This window comes from Talpa occidentalis, unplaced genomic scaffold, assembly GCF_014898055.3.
Source record: "Talpa occidentalis isolate TD23 unplaced genomic scaffold, MPIMG_talOcc4v2.1 talOcc4.13, whole genome shotgun sequence".
NCBI lineage: Eukaryota > Metazoa > Chordata > Mammalia > Eulipotyphla > Talpidae > Talpa > Talpa occidentalis.
Window position 1 is genome coordinate 78,299,755 of NW_023601322.1, and position 6,434 is coordinate 78,306,188.

The window sequence follows — 6,434 nt, forward strand, 5'->3', positions numbered from 1 at the left end:
TTATTTCAGACCTCCAGTTTCCAGACCTGCATGTGAATTGCTTACAAGTCACTGCTCAGTCCTACCAACCAATAAAAAGCTGAACAAACTGAAAAAGTCAACAAATGTTCTTATCTGCCAGAGAAGTGACAACAAAGAACAAATCACTACTCCTCAAGTTAAAGAAACAGGACAGGTGGATGAAAAGAATCATCACTTACCAGAGCAGAAGCCTCTGTGGGGGCCAGAACCCAGGTAGGAAAACCTGAACTGCCATTAACCATTTGCTGGACTCAGCATGGAGAAGGCTGGGTCCAAGGCAACTGTAGCAGCAGGATGGCACGGTGCAGGATCTTTATGATTGGAGCAGACGGGTGAAGGAGAAGAGTCCTGGAGCCCTTGGTGGCTTTTCAGGCTTTTATTGAGTTTACCAGGTACACGGCAGGCAGTGGTACCTGGGGGTCTAGGAGGCTGGCAGGCCTCCTAGGCCCCGGCCATTCTTCACTCTTCTGGGCTCTCTGGCATTCTCTCGTGGTCTTGTTCTTGTTCTCTCACTGGTTCTCTTACTGCTGGTCTTGTTCTCCTGCTCCACTCCCTGTGACACCACCCTTATAAGTCCAGTCTCAGCCCAGGTGTACTCACCTACGTAGGCCCACGCCCCACTCCAGGTGCCCGTCATCAGGCATGCATGCAGGAGCGCAGGGATCCATCATCAACGCTTATGGTGGGAGGGCAGAAAAGCCTGACAATCATTTACCCTACAATCTGTGACTTAAGTTATATTTGTGAAGGGTGTAAGATCTTTGTCTAGATTCATTTTTTTTTTATGTGAGTCTCTAGATGTTCCATCACCATTTGTTGAAAAGATGATCTTTGCTCATACCCCTTTGTCCAAGATCAAGTAACTATATTTCCAGGCTCTCTATTCTGTTCTGTTGACCCGTTTGTCCATTATTTTACCAACTTTTTTCATTTCACCTGTGATTTAGCTTTGACGTTAATTTTGGGGAAATTCTCAGTCATTATTGCCAAGTATTTTCTTTTTCTCTCTTTTCTTTCCACTCTTCTCATCATGTATACACTACATCTTTTGTAACTGTCCCACAGTTCTCATATATTCAGCTTTTTCTGTCCTCTTTGCTTTTCAGTTGTAGAAGTTTGCTTTTCAGTTGTAGAAGTTTTTATTGTCATATCATCAGGCTCAGAGTCTTCCTCAGTTTTGTCCTGTCCAGGAGCTTATCAGTTGCATTTTTCTTTGTTACATTGTTATTGATCTCCAGCATTTCCTTTAAATTCTTTCTTGGATTACATAACTCACTGTTGACTACTTTTCTAGTAAGTCCCTTAGCATAATAATCATAATCTTTTAAAATTCTTGGTTTGATAATTGTAACATTTGTGCTATATCTGACTCTGGTTGTGATGTTAGCTCTGTCTCAACAAACTGTGATTTTACCTTTGATAGTGACTTATAATTTTTGTTGAAAGATGGACACGATGTTAGGTAAAATGAATTGTGGCAAAGAGACCTTCAGTATTGTAGTGGCAAGGTATTGGGGAGAAGGAAATGTTCTACAGTCCTGAGATTAGTCCTTTTGTGAACCTATGTCCCTGGGCTGTGAATGTCACATGTGCTTCTTCTTTCATCCCTCTTCTTTTTAGATGATGTTGTGCAATCACCCCAGGACAGGAGGCTCAGCATTGGTTCTAACAGTTTAAAAGAAAATTTTGGAGCCCTTGTGTAGGGTAAATGATTGTCAGGCTTTTCTGCCCTCCTGCCATTAGCGTTGATGATGGAGCCCTGTGGTCCTGAATGCATGCCTGATGGTGGGCACTTGGAATGGGGTGTAAACATATGTAGGTGGGTACACCTGGGCTGAGACTGGGCCTATAAGGGTGGCTTGATGGAGATGCCAGAAGGAGAACAAGAGAGCAGAATGGAATCAGAAAAAGAACGAGACCACGAGAGAATGCTGGAGAGCCCAGGAAGAATGAAGATGCATTGGGGGCTAGGAAGCCTGCCAGCCTCCTAGACCCCCGGTATCCCTGTCTGCCATGTACCTGGTAAACTCAATAAAATCCTGAAAAAGCCACCACGGGCTCCAGGACTACTCCTTCACCTGTCTGCTGGGATCATAGATATCCTGCTCTGGGTCATCCTGCTGCTACACAGATATATAACTGTAAAAAGAAAAACTATAAATTACAATATAACCAGAAAAAACCTCAACAATCTTAGAGATGATGACTTTTTAGATAGATCAAGGTTCAGTCTGTGAAGGAAATAATTGATAAGCTTGATTTTCATTAAAAGGGAAAAACAGTTTTATTTTTTTAAAACATATATATATTTTTAAAGATTTTTTTTTTATTTACACAATAGCTGGGGTGTAGGCCAGAGGTGTGGGGGGGTGAGAGGATTCATCAGAGACAGAGTGGGGAACAGAACAGGCAGACAGACCGAAAGCACTGCTGAGGAGAGCAGCGGGCGAGACAGGAGAGGTTTGCCGCGCCATGTGGGAATCTCCCTGGCCGGCCGAGAATTGAACCTGCGCTGCACAGGCTGCAGAGAGCTTCACAGCACTGCGCTCAACCCGCTGCACCACCGGGAGGCCCTTGATTTTCATTAAATAGAAAACTTCTGCTTTGCAAAAGACAGTGTCAAGAAGAAATGGAAAGTCGTGGAAAAGACACCTCCTGAAAAGACATGGAAGAACCTGAAATGCATATTACCAAGCCAAAGAAGTCAATCTAAAAGGTTACAAACCATATGATTCCAACTATTGACATTCTGAAAAGACAAAACTAAGGAGGAGCTAAAAACTTCAGTGGTTACCAGACGTTAGTAGCGAGGGAAAGTATACAGAAGTAGAGCACAGAGGATTTGGGGGGCAGTGAAGCTATTCCGTAACATCCTACAATGATGGGAACATGGCACACATTCGACAGAACCCATGCTATGTTCAAAACCAAAGTGAACGCTGATATAAACTATGGACTTTGGGTCATACATGTGTATAAGTGTATCAATGTAGGTTCATCGACTATAATAAAGGTACCACTTTGGTTGAGGGTGTAGATACTGGAGATGCTGCACATGTGGGGAGCAGGGAATATATGGGAACTCTCCGTACTTTCTGTTCCATTTTGTTATTGATCTAAAACTGTTCTAGAAAATAATGTTCATTAATTTATTAAAATATTGTATTTTATTTACATGAAATAATACCTATATTAAAAATAATATAGGCAATTTTTATAGCATTATACCAAAAAGGTTAGGACTTCTCCAGTGGCAGTTTAATGCCACTTTGCTAATTCTAGGAAGTTGAATTTATGTTTCTTCCTTCTTAATCCTTCTGCTATGATAATTTTGGCCAAATATTTCAGTAACAAAGTTATATTATTTTCTAGTGGGTAGCACATTCATTTGGGGTTTCCAAATATCACACACTTTACAAATTATGCCAATTCTATGAGGAAGAACAGTGTTAATATCTTTTCTTTTCAAGTGAATAGAGTTGAGTGAAATGAATTACCTTGATTGAGATCATACAAGGTTTCAAAACTGGAAAGCTGCCACCACTCTTTCCAACTCCAAATTCCCTCTTGTTTCTATCATTATCAAACAATTTCCATTCAGTGTATACTCCACTCAATCCTAGAACACATTGAAGTAGTCACAATAAAGGCCACTTCCACAGCACTGTAAAAATAGACAATGAGGATAGTAATTTCTTAAATATAATAGCAAAATCTGCTTTGAACAGCAAAACAATGTTATTTGGAAGAGAGAGTGTGTTTTGTCATTGGTGGGATGGGAGAAAGTGGGGAAGGAGTTCAAGGAAGGGTGAGATGATCCTCCACAGACTATTAGAGAGAAATGAAATCAACATTTTCAGTTCCTCTTTGGAATGCCACAGGCTTTTATTCTATTCAACAAAGTAATGGCTATCTATAAGCAACAGTCTCCATTTTTGCATGCTTTAAGTAACAAGATGCTGAGAACAGCTGCAAGTAAAAATTTCAAGAACACCATGACCAGGGGATTTGGGTGCTGGATGATCACACCCCTAAGAGCTGAGTTCACCAGCGAGCTCTGTCATTGGGCAAAGGGCCATTCCATTCAACGCCTTCAATGTCTCGCAGAGCAGTTGCTGGTTTTCTCAGATTCTTCTGAGTTTTCCTTGGAGAATTTGTTTTCCCTGAGCCTCTGAACCAATTTCTAAAAATGTAAGGGTTCTGACTATGAAAAGGAGAGCATGGTCTTGAAAAAAATGAATATTTCAGAATAACATGCAAGCAATTGTTTTTCTTCAAGTCGTTACCTTGGATGGTGATATGATTATTCTGAGACATGCTTTCTTGGTTTGAGCAACTTTTTAGAATTGATAATAGTAAAAATAGAAATTTGTAAAATATTATGTAATAAATACAGTTGAGTGAAAATGTTTAAAAGATTATGCTTTGTCTTTACGTTTTTGTTTAATGGTACTATAACTTCTTACTATTCATGCTAATATTGACTTTGTTCTAAAAGCATCCAAAGTATTTAATGTAGTACAGATGTTCTAATATTGTTCATTCAAATAAAATAATCTAATGGAAACCTATTTTATGCTTACAGGTATACACATGTAGATGGCGCTCTTCTTTTAATAACACAAAAGCATTTTTCATTTTCATTTTTTCAAAATATGCTCATTACCCAATAATGATAATAATTATAAAATACTTTGTACACAGCATTTTTTAGTAATTAATTTGGAGACATGTTTTGTCAATCCAGGTTGAAAGGTATTCACTGCAACCACCTTGTGCATTTCTCTACCAGGAAAAATAGCAATATTTTGAGCCTCGGCATCTTTTTTTCCTAGCTTTTTCACATCCTTTCCTTGACTTTTTTAAAATAATATATTCTTTCTGGGGATCAACATTTCAGGTGAGCCTATCAACATTCTCTTTCAACATTCAGGCAGGTAAGAAAAATCCTTCCTTTTCATTCTGGTGTTTGAAAATTACCTTTGTTAAGTGACTCAATTTCAGTTTATTTTCTGCAAATACCAAAATCTACTTCCAATACAAATAAATAGTCTACGCTTTTTTTTTACTTAATAAGCTTACAACCACAATTCAAACAAAAAGGATAGCAATGGATATTTATAAGTGCCCAGCTATTTATTGAGAAGAAATATTAGTCTTTTGAAAGCTAGTACATTATGAAGAAAACAGTCAACGTAGTCCTTATGACATTAGTCATTCATTTTTAATGGTCTCTGCTAATTGGGCATCAGTTCTGGAAAAAGCCTCAAGTGGGTCCTTTGCAAAGTTAAGGAATTCAGAACACAATAGTTTTAAACAATGGTATGATTCAACAATGCAGAAGTATATATTTTTTCTGAATGGCAATTCATAAATAAAACCTTATGCTAAACATTTATATATTAGATACAGTCTAGGATATTTGTAAAGTGACATTTCAATCAATTGCTTCACAGGAAACTCACTCATAAGGAAGGTCCCTTCATGGCTAAATTACGGAGGATCTATTAAGAAAGAAAGAATAAACAAAAAAGAAGAGTGGTAGTATCATACTCCCAAACTTCATGGTAGATGGCAAATTTATAGTAATCAAAGTAGTTTGGTACTGGAACAAAAACAGACACACAGACCAATGGAACAGAATTGAGAGGCCAGAAATTAACCCTCACTTCTAAAGACAATCTATAACAAAGTTGCATAAACTGGCAAAAGGAGAGTTTCTTCAACAAATGGTGCTGGAAAAACTTTACAGCCACATGCAAAAGAATGGAACTAGATCACCACCTCACATCTTGGATAAAATTAACTCAAAATGGATTAAAGACATGGATATAAGACCGAAAACTGTAAAATACATTGAAGTAAAAAAATAGACAAAACATTCCAAGACTTTGGCTTCGGTGATGTCATTGGGGATTTGTTTCCAATGACAAGTGAAGTAATAGCAAATATAAATAAATGGGATTATATCAAACTAAAAAGCTTCTGCATATCAAACACACACACACACACACACACACACACACACACAGAGACACACACACAAACCCTATCATGTTTCTTTTAAACAAAAAAGACATCTTACTAAATGGAAGAAAATATTTGCATATCATACATCTGATAAAGGGCTGATATCCAAAATATTTAAAGAACTCATGCAACTCAAAAAAAAAAAAAAACAAAACAAAAACAAAAACAGTAAACCCAATCATAAAGTGCGCAGAAGAGCTAAATAGACACTTTTTCTAAGAAGACATAGAGATGGCCAATAAGCACATGAAAAAGAAATGTTTATCACAGACAAAACCAAACCAATAACAAAAAATTGACAATCTGACTGCAAAACTGAGGTAACCAGGGGGAAGGGTGGCTGGGTAAAAACGGGGGAGAGAGAGAAGGCAATGGAGCATGGT